Raw genomic sequence first — 13,291 nt, forward strand, 5'->3', positions numbered from 1 at the left:
CTTGTTGCCCTCTAGCCATCATTGCCTTGATCTCTTGGAGCTGATGCGTAGACCAAGCTTGGCATCACTGACTGGTGGTTGCATCTTGGAGTGCGTGTGGTTCTTTGACCAACAAAGCAATGTAATCTGCAAAGTTCAGGTCCATCGACCGGTGCCGTTGCCAGGGGATACCAAGGTCTGCATTCACCACCACCTCCCACTTAATGAAATGGATAACCAAAAGGAAAAGGAAACGGGAGAGTATGCAGCTTTGTCCAATCCCCTGCGATGATGCTGAAGGAATCCGTGTCCCAATGCTGGTCTTAACACAGCAGCTACAGTTGTGGTGTGAGGCTTTGAAGATGTTAATATACCGCAATAGGAAAGTTTGCTCAAAACGTACAGATGAGGTGGCTTACTGAGTGCTCATAGAATCATAGAATCTACAGCACGGAGACAAGCCCTTTGGCCCAAATTGGTCCATGCCGACCAAAATGCCCATTTAAGCTAACCCCATTTGCCTGCATTTGGCCCATACCTCTAAACCTTTCCTATCCATGTATTTGTCCAAATGTCTTTTAAATGTTGTTGATGTTCCTGCTTCAACCACTTCTTTCGGCAGCTCATTCCACACACGTACCACCATCTGTGTAAAAAAAAGGTTACTCCTCAGGTTCCCATTAATTCATTCCCCTCTTAAGTTAAACCTGTGCCCTCACGTTCTCGATTCCCCAACCCTGGGAAAAAGACAAAGTGCATTCTTCCTATCCATTGCCTCTCATGATCTTACATATCTCTATAAGATCACCCCTCAGTCTCCTACGCTCTAAAGAAAAAAGTCCTAGCCTGTCCAGTCTCTCCCTATAACTCAGTCCCTTGAGTCCTGGCAACATCCTTGTAAATCTCTTCTGCACGCTCTCCAGTTTAATAATATCTTTCCTATAGCGAGGTGACCAAAACTGAACACAGTACTCTAGGTGTGGCCTCATCAACGTCCTGTAGAGTCATAGAGGTTTACAGCATGGAAACAGGCCCTTCGGCCCAACTTGTCCATGCTGCCCTTATTTTTTGATTAAAACCCCTAAGCTAATCCCAATTGCCCGCATTTGGCCCATATCCCTCTATACCCATTGTACCCATGTAACTATCTAAATGCTTTTTAAAAGATAAAATTGTACCCGCCTCTACTACTACCTCTGGCAGCTTGTTCCAGACACTCACCACCCTCTGTGTGAAAAAATTGCCCCTCTGGACACTTTTGTATCTCTCCCCTCTCACCTTAAACCTATGCCCTCTAGTTTTAGACTCCCCCACCTTTGGGAAAAGATATTGACTATCTGCCTTGTCTATGCCCCTCATTATTTTACAGTCCTCTATAAGGTCACCCCTCAGCCTCCTACGCTGCAGAGAAAAAAGTCCCAGTCTATTCAGCCTCTCCTTATAACTCAATCCATCAAGTCCCGGTAGCATCCTAGTAAATCTTTTCTGCGCTCTTTCTAGTTTAATAACATCCTTTCTACAATAAGGTGACCAGAATTGCACACAGTATTCCAAGTGTGGCCTTACCAATGTCTTGTACAACTTCAACAAGACGTCCCAACTCCTGTATTCAATGTTCTGACCGATGAAACCAAGCATGCCGAATGCCTTCTTCACCACTCTGTCCATCTGTGACTCCACTTTAAGGAGCTATGAACATATACCCCTAGATCTCTTTGTTCTGTAACTCTCCCCAATGCCCTACCATTAACTAAGTAAGTACTGCCCTGGTTCAATCTACCAAAATGCATCACCTCGGATTTGTCTAAATTAAACTCCATCTGCCATTCATCAGCCCACTGGCCCAATTGAACAAGATCCCGCTGCAATTGGAGATAACCCTACTCACTGTCCACCATGCCACCAATCTTGGTGTCATCTGCAAACTTATTAACCATGCCCCCTATATTCTCATCCAAATCATTAATATAAATGACAAGTAACAGTGGGCCCAGCACTGATCCCTGAGGCACACCGCTGGTCACAGGCCTCCAGTTTGAAAAACAACTCTCTACAACCACCCTCTGGCTTCTGTCAAGAAGCCAATTTTGTATCCATTTAGATAGCTCACCCTGGATCCCGTGAGATTTAACTTTATGCAACAACCTACCATGCGGTACCTTGTCAAAGGCCTTGCTAAAGTCCATGTAGACAACATCAACTACACTGCCCTCATCTATCTTATTGGTTACCCCTTCAAAAAACTCAATTAAATTTCTGAGACATGATTTTCCCCTCACAAAGCCATGCTGACTGTCCCTAATCAGTCCTTGCATCTCTAAGTGCCTGTAGATCCTGTTTCACAAAATACCTTCCAACAATTTACCCACCACAGATATGAGGCTCACTGGCCTGTAGTTCCCAGGCTTTCCCTGCAGCCCTTTTTAAACAAAGGCACAACATTTGCCACTCTCCAATCTTCAGGCACCTCAACCGTGACTGTACAATTGCAACATAACTTCCTAACTTCTATACTCAGTGCCCTGACTGATGAAGGCCAGCATGCCAAAAGCATCCTTCATGATGAATTGATTTTAATTGAATTGAATTCATGCTCATGTTGAAGTAATCTATTTTGTTGGCATTTTATTTTGGTATCTTGTAAGATTAAAGTGGTACTGTGTGTAGTATATCAGCGAGGTCAGATATAACCAAGCAGTAGGTATAGAACTATAGTTTTTTTTTAAAATACTTAAAATTGAATATCTACTGAACTGATAAATTAGATTGTACCATTAAAAAAAAAAGAATTTTCATTATGTGGTACCTTCTAGGACTTCTGTGTCTCAGAATTAAGAACGCTGGGAAGTTTGGTCACTGTTGCATTGTAGAAAATATGATGGGCAATTTGCACATTGTAGGGTTCTAGAAACAGCAATGAAATAAATCACCAGATCATCTGTTTTAGGTGTTAGTTGAGAGATAAATGTTGGTCAGGTGACTGAGACAACTCGGCTGCTCTTTTTTTTGCATAGAGTGCGCATTCTTTTTTGATCTCAGGTTTAATATCTCATCCAAAGATATTACAACACTACACTGTCAGGACTGAATTGACGAATCAGCTAATATTGTGTGTACAAGTCTCTGGAGTGGGGCTTCAGCGACCACTCACATTCGAATTTGTAGTCCTGATGCCTTAGCAATTTAACTGATGGTTCATCGGGCTGTTTCTATGGGTCAGGATGTTTTTATACCTCCTAATTAATTTTCTAGCACCTGTGTTACAATGTGCAGACATCAAAACTTATTAGTTTGAATATTTTCTCTATTTATACTGCAGTTCCCCACCTAGAGATAATCATAAAGATGCATAATCCATAAGAACCTTATTGTGAGAACCAATATAAATACTGTTGACATTGGCTACATTACATCATCTCTGTGAGGAATGCCCTTAATCAATCATCGCTTAGTTACCTTCATTTTCTACAGTGCAAGGCAGCCCTTCAATGACTGAGTGACTGCAGGAACCCTTTTCCTGTTATCTGTCACCAATCATTTGCTTCAGAGCTACCTTCCTCTTTGTCACGATTCTGCAACATCTGCATGCTGTCCTTCTAAAACATCCAAGAACTGTGCACTTTTATTGTGAATGAAATAGCTGACATTGTGAAGTAATATCGAGGAGAGCAAATCCCATTTTTACAATTGTGGAAAGGAAAGATAGATAGAAATTAGGACACTGTCCTTCAGCATCAGGGTAAATAGCCAGGAGAATCCCAGATATCAAGACATGGTCAAGAAAATCTCCAGAACTGTTGAATTGTCCATGGCACTAACTTGCCATTTGTTACTATGAAGCACATGCCATAGCATAGCAAACTAGCAAAAGCTGACCAACAGCTTTGAAAGAGCTGACATCATCCCCACAATGATCGCTCAGAAACAGACAAGATGTTCGGGGTGGGGGGAATGGAAGTGGGACCCAAGCTTGACGGGAGCTGCTTTGCAGGTAGTTTTCTTTCTGTAAGACACAAAGCATAGTTAGCACCAGTGGTGATTGGGAAATTGCTGAAGGAGGATGTAAGTGCAGATTGCACCGTTTTTTTATTAGGGGATGCGTGCACCTCTGCAGAACACACTGATTTCAGTGGAAAGAGGCTGCCAATTTCCTACTGCCCATTTTGCATTATCAGCCACATACATTTCACCCCTAATGATTTTGGAAACCCTATTTTGGTGCATTTGTGAGACAGAATTACATATAATGCGCAGTGCAGAAACGGGCTACCTGATGTAACTCGTTCATGCCGATATTTGCACTCCATATGGATCTCCTCCCTCCTCTCTTCATTCCTCACTATCCATGCAACTTTCTATTCCCTTCTCCCTCGTATTTAATTCACTTCTCCTTAAATGTTTCTGTGTTTTTGCCTCAACTACATATTGTAGTCTGCGGTGTTCATATTTTAGCCACTCTCGGTAAACACATTTGGGACGGGATTTTCCGGTCGCACTTGACCCAAAACTGGAAAATCCTGCCCGAGGTCAACAGATCTTTGTATGGTCCACGCTCTCACCGCTACGATTCCCATGGTGGACGGGATGGGAAAATTCCCGCCTTGGTCTCCTACAGGAGTGGAATGTTTGCCCTATCAAACCTTCACATCATCATTAAAGACTCTATTAGTTCACTTCATAATTTTCTCTTTTCTCGAGCAGAGATTGGCAGCCTACTCAATCTTTCCTGATGGTTATAACCTCTCAGTTCTGGTGTTATCACTGAAGATCATTTGTGTATCTTATCCCATGCTTATTAGATTTTATAACTTGCTGTATATCAATATGTTTTAATGAAATAAAATCTATCACTCCAAACCACTTCCTATTGTATATCAAAACTGCAGCAATTCTACAGGTCCAGTGAGGAGGATGGAGATTTTTCAGGACCTGACGGAGTACAGAGACAGAACCGGTATAAGGTGGCGAAGGTTGCCGGTGTTTTCTGGTAGCAGCGGGTCAGTTAACGGCCAGCAGGTAGAATCGCTGACCACTCAGATTCTGGACGCAGGCCCTGAGGTGACTGTCATATCTTCGCTTGACACGACAGGGAGTACTGATGGCATGTTCAAAGGACCGCCAATACCTGAAGCCTGATTTAAATGTAGGCCTGCAAGAAACTGGCAACCTGCAAACAGCCTCAACTGTCAGCTTCCTGTGACCCCCCCCCCCCCCACCCCCACCTACCCGTCAGTGACCTGCGACCCACCCCCACCTGTCAATGACCTGTGACCCCCCCACCCGTCAGTGCCCTGTGACCCGCCCACCCGTCAGTGCCCTGTGACCCCCCCACCCGTCAGTGCCCTGTGACCCCCCCCACCTGTCAGCACCCTGTGACCCACCCACCCGTCAGTGCCCTGTGACCCCCCCACCCGTCAGTGCCCTGTGACCCCCCCCACCCTGTCAGTGCCCTGTGACCCCCCCCACCCGTCAGTGCCCTGTGACCCCCCCACCCGTCAGTGCCCTGCGACCCCCCCACCCGCCAGTGCCCTGCGACCCCCCCACCCATCAGTGCCCTGCGACCCCCCCACCTGTCAGTGCCCTGTGACCCCCCACCCGTCAGTGCCCTGCGACCCCCCCCACCCGTCAGTGCCCTGCGACCCCCCCCACCCGTCAGTGCCCTGCGACCCCCCCACCCGTCAGCGCCCTGTAACCCCCCACCCATCTGCGCCCTGCGACCCCCCTCCACCTGTCAGCGCCCTGTGGCCCCCTGACCCATCAGCTCCCTGTGATCCCCCACCACCCGTCAGCGCCCTGCGACCCTTCCACCCGTCAGTGCCCTGCGAACCCCCCCACCTGTCAGTGCCCTGCGAACCCCCCACCCGTCTGTGACCTCCCACCCATCAGCACCCTGTGACCCCCTGACCCGTCAGATCCTGTGACCCCCCCAACAGTCAGCGCCCTCCGATCCCCCCCCACCGTTCAGCGCCCTGTGACCTCCCCACCCATCAGTGCCCTGTGACCCCCCCCCGTCCGCCAGTGCCCTGTGACCCCCCCCATCACTCCCACTCAACTGCCAGCACTCTGTGAATGCTGCTGTGCTAAAAACTGACACGCCACTCCTGCCCTTTCAAAGCTGCCGAGACTCTAATTCCTCCTATCCCCTGTGCGCTTACTAAAAAATTCAGAGGGGTCCATGAAGTCCACATCCTTTGGCTCCATATCCATCTCAATTGCTTCTTAATGGTTCATTTGGGAACTGCAAGCAGATTCTCCACCTGGCTTGCCCTCTGCCATTTGTAAGATTGCGAGCTGGCATGATGATATTGAGGACTCGACCCCACACGATCCCACTCAACTTACCCAACCCCCCCAACCTCAGTTTCTGCTCTGTGAAATCCCAGCCAAGAATTGTCAAATTAAACCAGTTAACACCAGGGATCATCCACCTTATCTCATAGAAGCAGCTGCAAACAGTATTACATTACAACAGCATTAAGGAACATAAGCCATTTATATAAGGCAACAGATTTTTCACACTCTTAGTTAAAAATGGAAAGTGATTTCATGGGTATGGGTGATTCCGGGGTCAGTGCACTTGGTTGTTTCATTTCTTGGAGCCAAATTCAAATTCAGTCCAAACATATGAGATGGAAATGTTTTTTGTCGACTGTAACATCCTATGTAAAATTAGTTTGGTTTGCTTCTAGTTTGATCTGATTTATTAATGTCACAAGTGAAAAGCATTGTTTCTTGCGCGCTATAACGTACTAGAATACACAGGGAAGAAAGAAAGGAGAGGGCGTAATTTAACATTAGCCTACAAGACAAAACAGTCCTGAATTTGACAATCTATGGGAGCAAACTGGCATGCCCCATGAAGTTTTTTGAGGAAAGTTATACATTTTTCAGAAACTTAATTTTATAAGTGACTACCTTATAGTTAAAGTTTTTTAAAGTTTATTTATTAGTGTCACAGGTAAGCTTAAGTTAACACTGCAATGAAGTTACTGTGAAAATTTCCTTAAGATTCCTAGTTCTGGTTTCCACGACAAATGGAAGCATCTCCTATATGCCTTGCCCATCAAACCCTTTCATTATCTTAAAGACCTCATTCAGACCACTCCTTAACTTTCTCTTTTACAGAGAAAGGAGCCCAGCCCCTTAAATTTTCCCTCTCGGATCTAGTATTATCTGACGTGTAGAAACACTTCGGAGATGAGCTAACTATCTGAAACTATAGTGGGATTTTCACATGGTCATGGAGCTTCCGTGGACTCTCAAAAAGATGGCAGGTGGGACCAGATCTGGAGCTTCTGTCCCCATTGCCGATAGATTCAATTTTGCCAGTGATGGAAAGGCGTGAGGTCATGACTCACACAGGAAACTAGACCTTAGCGAGGGCCATTTGATCTCAGTGCTGACCCCATTCTCATTGTAGCAAAGGTTTTAACCAAGTGCGAAGTGAATTGAATCCTCAGCCCTTTATTTTTTGAAAAACAACAGGCTGCCTGTGTCAATGAGAGTTGAAAATATCTGTGACACCAGTTACAATAATTGTTTGTTGATATTATCTTGAGTGCTATTGTTATATCAATATTAATGCTGCTGTCCTCAACCTTCAATTATACCAGTTTCTGGTGATGTGGTTATAAATTCAGTGTGATTGGCAGCCCAAATAAGGTATTGAGAGATTATCTTACTTTGATATAGGATTATGAGTACAGGTCTGTTTTTGCTCGATAAGGGACTAAATGCTTGAGAGGCTTTTAAAACTTTCAGTAGGTTTTCATGAATGGAATGTTTTTTATAATGGAAACTATACTGAATATTTAGATCTTTATTTAATCTCAACATGGCTCCTGAGGTCTGTCAATGGTGGATATTTTGTAAATTGACCTGTAGGATGTAAGGGTGAAGGAGGTGGGTGAGGAGGGGGATGGGCTGAGTTGACATTCTAATGGCATGGAGCTATAAGGGGCCATGGGTTGGTATGAGTAGCATTAAGTTGCTATGGGGCTACAAGGAGCCACGGGGATTGGTAAGGGCGTGGGATGGCTGGGAAGGTATGAGGGGCCATGGAGGAGGGGCTTGAGTTAACATGAAAGGTATTACGTGTGATAGGTGGGTGGGTTGGGGACATGAGTCAGTATCAGCGTGGCATAGAGAATGGGTGGAGGCTGAGGAGTGTGACGGGTAAGGGCTGAGGACTTAATAAGCACAGAGGGATGAATTCCCAGAAAACTGAGACAGGTTTTTAAATCGCCCTCCTCGGCACTTGGCAGCCATTGTAGCCATTTCTGATCTGTGTCGGAGAGTGACAGGCCCAATTCTATCCTGCATCCACCCTCTGAAGCAAAACTCACACCATTTGGGCCACATTTGAATGAGGCAGGTGTGCCGAGCCAGGAGATTTCCCAATTTGTGCTACCCAACTCAGGAACAAAAATCAGGACCTGAGATGTTTAGAAACCATCACCTTATTTTAAATTTCTTTTGCCTCATGTTTTACTATTTTAGTTTCAGTTCCAACCTCCAACCTTTCTGGTTGTAATAGACACACCTTTGCCTTCTAAATAAATGAGCTCATTGATACTACCTATCTCCAATTCCAGTGAGAAGGTTGATTTTTGTTGAGAAATGCTGACAAGGCTTTATCCTGACAGATATTACATATGAGCATATTCTGTCAGAAACCTATTGGATAATATTGGGATTGATGACTCATCTTCATAGAATCCCTACAATGCAGAAGGAAGCCATTTGGCCCATCGATCTGCACCAACTCTCCGAAGGAGCATCTTACCCACGTCCAACCCATGCCCCATCCCTGTATCATAGAATCATAGAAACCCTACAGTACAGAAAGAGGCCATTCGGCCCATCGAGTCTGCACTGACCACAATCCCACCCAGGCCCTACCTCCACATCCCTACATATTTTACCCACTAATCATAGAATCATAGAAATCATAGAAACCCTACAGTACAGAAAGAGGCCATTCAGCCCATCGAGTCTGCACCGACCATAATCCCACCCAGGCCCTACCCCCATATCCACCCACTAACCCTCTAACCTACGCATCTCAGGACACTGAGGGCAATTTTTAGCATGGCCAATCAACCTAACCCGCACATCTTTGGACTGTGGGAGGAAACCGGGGCACCCGGAGGAAACCCACGCAGACACGAGGAGAATGTGCAAACTCCACACAGACAGTGACCCAAGCCGGGAATCGAACCCAGGTCCCTGGAGCTGTGAAGCAGCAGTGCTAACCAGTGTGCTACTGTGCCGCCCTAATCCCTCTAACCTACGCATCTCAGGACACTAAGGGGCAATTTTATCATGGCCAATCGACCTAACCTGCACATCTTTGGACTGTGGGAGGAAACCGGAGCACCCGGAGGAAACCCACGCAGGCACGAGGAGAATGTGCAAACTCCACACAGACAGTGACCCAAGCCAGGAATCGAACCCGGGTCCCTGGAGCTGTGAAGCAGCAGTGCTACCGTGCTACCGTGCCGCCCACGGAAGCAGCAGTGCTAACCACTGTACTACCGTGCCGCCCACGGTAACCCCACACGTTTATCCTGCAAATTCCCTTAATCCCCATCACATCTTGGGACACTAAGGGACAATTTTGCATGGCCAATCAACCTAACCTGCACACCTTTGGACTTTGGATTGTGGGAAGAAACCGGAGCACCCAGAGGAAACCATGCAGACACGGGGAGAATAGGCAAACTCCACACAGACAGTCACCCAAGGCTGGAATCGAACCTGGGTCCCTGGCGCTGTGAGACAGCATTGCTAACCACTGTGCCACCATGCTGCCCCAATCCTAATCACTTTGATGATAGATTGTTCCCTGGAGCTCTGCCACTAAGTTGTACTTGAGCTTGGTTGTTTGTGCGAGTTATGCTAGTATAGCATTCCTGTTATTTTTGTTATTTATTTAGTGTCACAAGAAGGCTTACATTAACACTGCAATGAAGTTACTGTGAAAATCCCCTGGTCGCCACACTCCGGTGCCTGTTCGGGTACACTGAGGGAGAATTTAGCATGGTAAATGCACCTAACCAGCACGTCTTTCAAACTGTGGGAGGAAACCGGAGCATCCGGAGGAAACCTATGCAGACACAAGGACGACATGCAGACTCCACAGAGACAGTGACCCAAACTGGGAATAAAACGCAGGGCCCTGGCACTGTGAGGCAGCAGTGCTAACCACTGTGCCACAGTGTCGCCCAATTCTAGGAATCTGTTGGAAGACCGATTGTTAGTCTGCCGTGAGAACCAATCATGTCCATGATGACAACAGTCTAAGCTTTCACTTCAGCGCCATGCTGCAATGGAAGCTGCAACATTGCCAACAGCTCCCATCAAATGTGGAAAGGATGCGCTCACAAGCTCTTTGCAAATTCCTGTGCCAAATTGGTGCTGCACTCCTTCATGTTCCTTGACACTGACCACAGGTTTTTCAGCAGGTTTTCCATTTTGTTGTGCAGAACCATCAACATTTTTCATTAGATTGCCCCAGTTGAGTCTTCTGCAATGGCACAGATGTGCGACTTTGCCCTCTGGTGAGCTGGCATCTGCACTATCCTTGGCCTGACTTGAGCCCCCAAGTGCCCATACCTCATCATGTGCAGATCCTGCCTCTAAACGCTCCTCTTATGATGCAGGCAGTGTTGGTAACAATGTTAGTATAGTCCATGTGAATGTGATTTCAATGTGTGTCTTCAACATCACTGGCCAGGATTTTCCAGTCCTGCCCTCGGGAATTTCTGCTGAAAGCCAATGGATGTTTTGCTGGTTCACCAAATTTCCCGTCCTCCCTGCCGGAGGGACTGGAAAATTCCGGCCACTCTCTTGATGTTCCTCCACTGTCTGGCCAAGTTGTATGTTTTGAGTGGTGAAAAGGAAAAAGACACAAGGGTAAAGTTATGGTACAGGGGTGAAAAACCCATCTGGTTCACTACTGTTCTTTAGGGAAGGAAATCTGCTGTCCCTGCCTGGTCTGGCCTACATGTGACTCCAAAGCCACAGCAATGTGGTTGAATCTCAACTGCTCGCGGGCAACTAGGGATGGACAATAAATGCTGGCCAGTCTGTGATGCTCCTGTCCCGTGAATGAATGAAAAGAAATGTGTAGTGAGATGTGAAGAGAATTAGAAGATAGAACATAGAACATTACAGCGCAGTACAGGCCCTTCGGCCCTCGATGTTGCGCCGACCAGTGAAACCAATCTAAAGCCCATCTAACCTACACTATTCCAATATCATCCATATGTTTATCCAATGACCATTTAAATGCCCTTAATGTTGGCGAGTCCACTACTGTTGCCGGCAGGGCATTCCACGCCCTTACTACTCTCTGAGTAAAGAACCTACCTCTAACATCTGTCCTATATCTTTCACCCCTCAATTTAAAGCTATGTCCCCTCGTGCTAGCCATCACCATCCGAGGAAAAAGGCTTTCACTGTCCACCCTATCTAATCCTCTGATCATCTTATATGCCTCTATTAAGTCACCTCTTAACCTTCTTCTCTCTAACGAAAACAGCCTCAAGTCCCTCAGCCTTTCCTCATAAGACCTTCCCACCATACCAGGCAACATCCTGGTAAATCTCCTCTGCACCCTTTCCAATGCTTCCACATCCTTCTTATAATGCGGCGACCAGAACTGTATGCAATACTCCAAGTGCGGCCGCACCAGAGTTTTGTACAGCTGCAACATGACCTCATGGCTCCGAAACTCAATCCCTCTACCAATAAAAGCTAACACACTGTACGCCTTCTTAACAACCCTATCAACCTGGGTGCCAACTTTCAGGGATCTATGCACATGGACACCGAGATCGCTCTGCTCATCCACACTACCAAGTATCTTACCATTAGCCCAGTACTCTGTATTCCTGTTACTCCTTCCAAAGTGAATCACCTAACACCTTTCTGCATTAAACTCCATTTGCCACCTCTCAGCCCAACTCTGCAGCTTATCTATGTCCCTCTGTAACCTGCAACATCCCTCCGCACTGTCCACAACTCCACTGACTTTAGTGGGTGGATTAGGTGGGAATATTTTGTGCCCTTTCCCATGACTCAGCAATGCCATTAAAATCATGGCCAGCATTGTGGAGGGATTAGGACAGGAGGCAGTATTGCTCTTCTCCCGTTCTTTCCTGCTGCCTCTGGTTCTGTGCACCCTTATGCTCCAAGGGTAGTGTGTCAGTGAGTACGGTGCAATCTGTTTCAGTCATATGGCTGTGTGTGTGCAATCCATGAGAAATGGCTGGGAAGTTTGTAGCAATGATAAGTGTGTGAGGGTGAGATGAAGTATATGAAGGTATGAGACTTAATTGACAAAGATTATTGTAGGTCAGTAATTGGGCTATCCAATTTAGCTCCCCATCCCCCTATTTTACTCTCTAGTACTGAGGACTGTTTTGTAAACTTTGTAAAATGTACATGGACAAAATGTTCATTGTGAGTTTAGTGTGAAGACTTCTGTGTATGTGTTAATCAGTTCTCATAATTGAATTGCACCTATAAGAGACATATACAATAGTGGCTAAATGGTTCTCATGTATGTGTGGACATGTCTATGTTCTTGTACCATGTTGGGTAAATGCAGGAAGGGAAATCAATGGATCGCTGGGAGGCCAGCATCAATCAATTTACAGAACTTCTTTCAATCTTGAAAAGAAAAATATTCGGAGGATGCTTGTCTTCAGTGATAGCGCAAAACAAATTGACAGACTGTTTTACCCCAACTGATTTTCTTCTCCAATGACTGAGTGTAAAGCAAGGCTGCTAATTTATTATAGGCTTTTTTGCTTTATTGCTGAACATAATTTCAACTTCATGAATTCAGTCATTGGACAAAGGAAAAACATGATCATTGAGCTTAACTTAATAAAGGTTAAATATCTTGGCAGTAATTTGCAATATTTAAGTTAATGTCTGCTTCAGGTTTCTATGCAATGCTAGTGTTGACCTTAGCTCTTTTGAGAACTGTATTGGCATGCTGACCTCTTTGTGCTTTAGTTATTAGACAAACGTGTGTCTATACTTCATTCTCATTATACTCCATAAAACATCTTTTCATGCATTTGTGGGATATGTGCCTTGCTGGTAAGGCCAGCATTTATTTCCCATCTCTAATTGCTTTGAGAAGTTGGTGGTGAGGCACCTTCTTTAATAGCTTCAGCCTGTGCGGCTTTGGTGCACCTTAGGGAGGAAGGTCCTAGATTTTGATCCAGCAACAGTGAAGGAATGGTGATACAGTTCCAGGTCATAGTGGGTGTTGGTCTTCCCATGCATCTGCTGC

General features: G+C 45.8%; 1 protein-coding gene across 26 annotated transcripts in view; it reads left to right on the plus strand.

The window, feature by feature from the left end:
• Positions 1–13,291, plus strand: part of LOC144495881 (cAMP-regulated phosphoprotein 21-like) — a 751,410-nt gene that overhangs the window by 177,651 nt on the left and 560,468 nt on the right. The window contains exon 5 of one of the 26 annotated variants that reach the window (XM_078216584.1): positions 4,866–4,995. The exons of the other annotated variants lie outside the window; for them this stretch is intronic. The gene's annotated coding sequence lies outside the window, so the exon portion shown is untranslated. The remainder of the gene's footprint in view (positions 1–4,865; positions 4,996–13,291) is intronic. 26 annotated transcript variants of the gene reach the window in all.

The sequence above is a fragment of the Mustelus asterias genome, chromosome 7, assembly GCF_964213995.1.
Source record: "Mustelus asterias chromosome 7, sMusAst1.hap1.1, whole genome shotgun sequence".
NCBI lineage: Eukaryota > Metazoa > Chordata > Chondrichthyes > Carcharhiniformes > Triakidae > Mustelus > Mustelus asterias.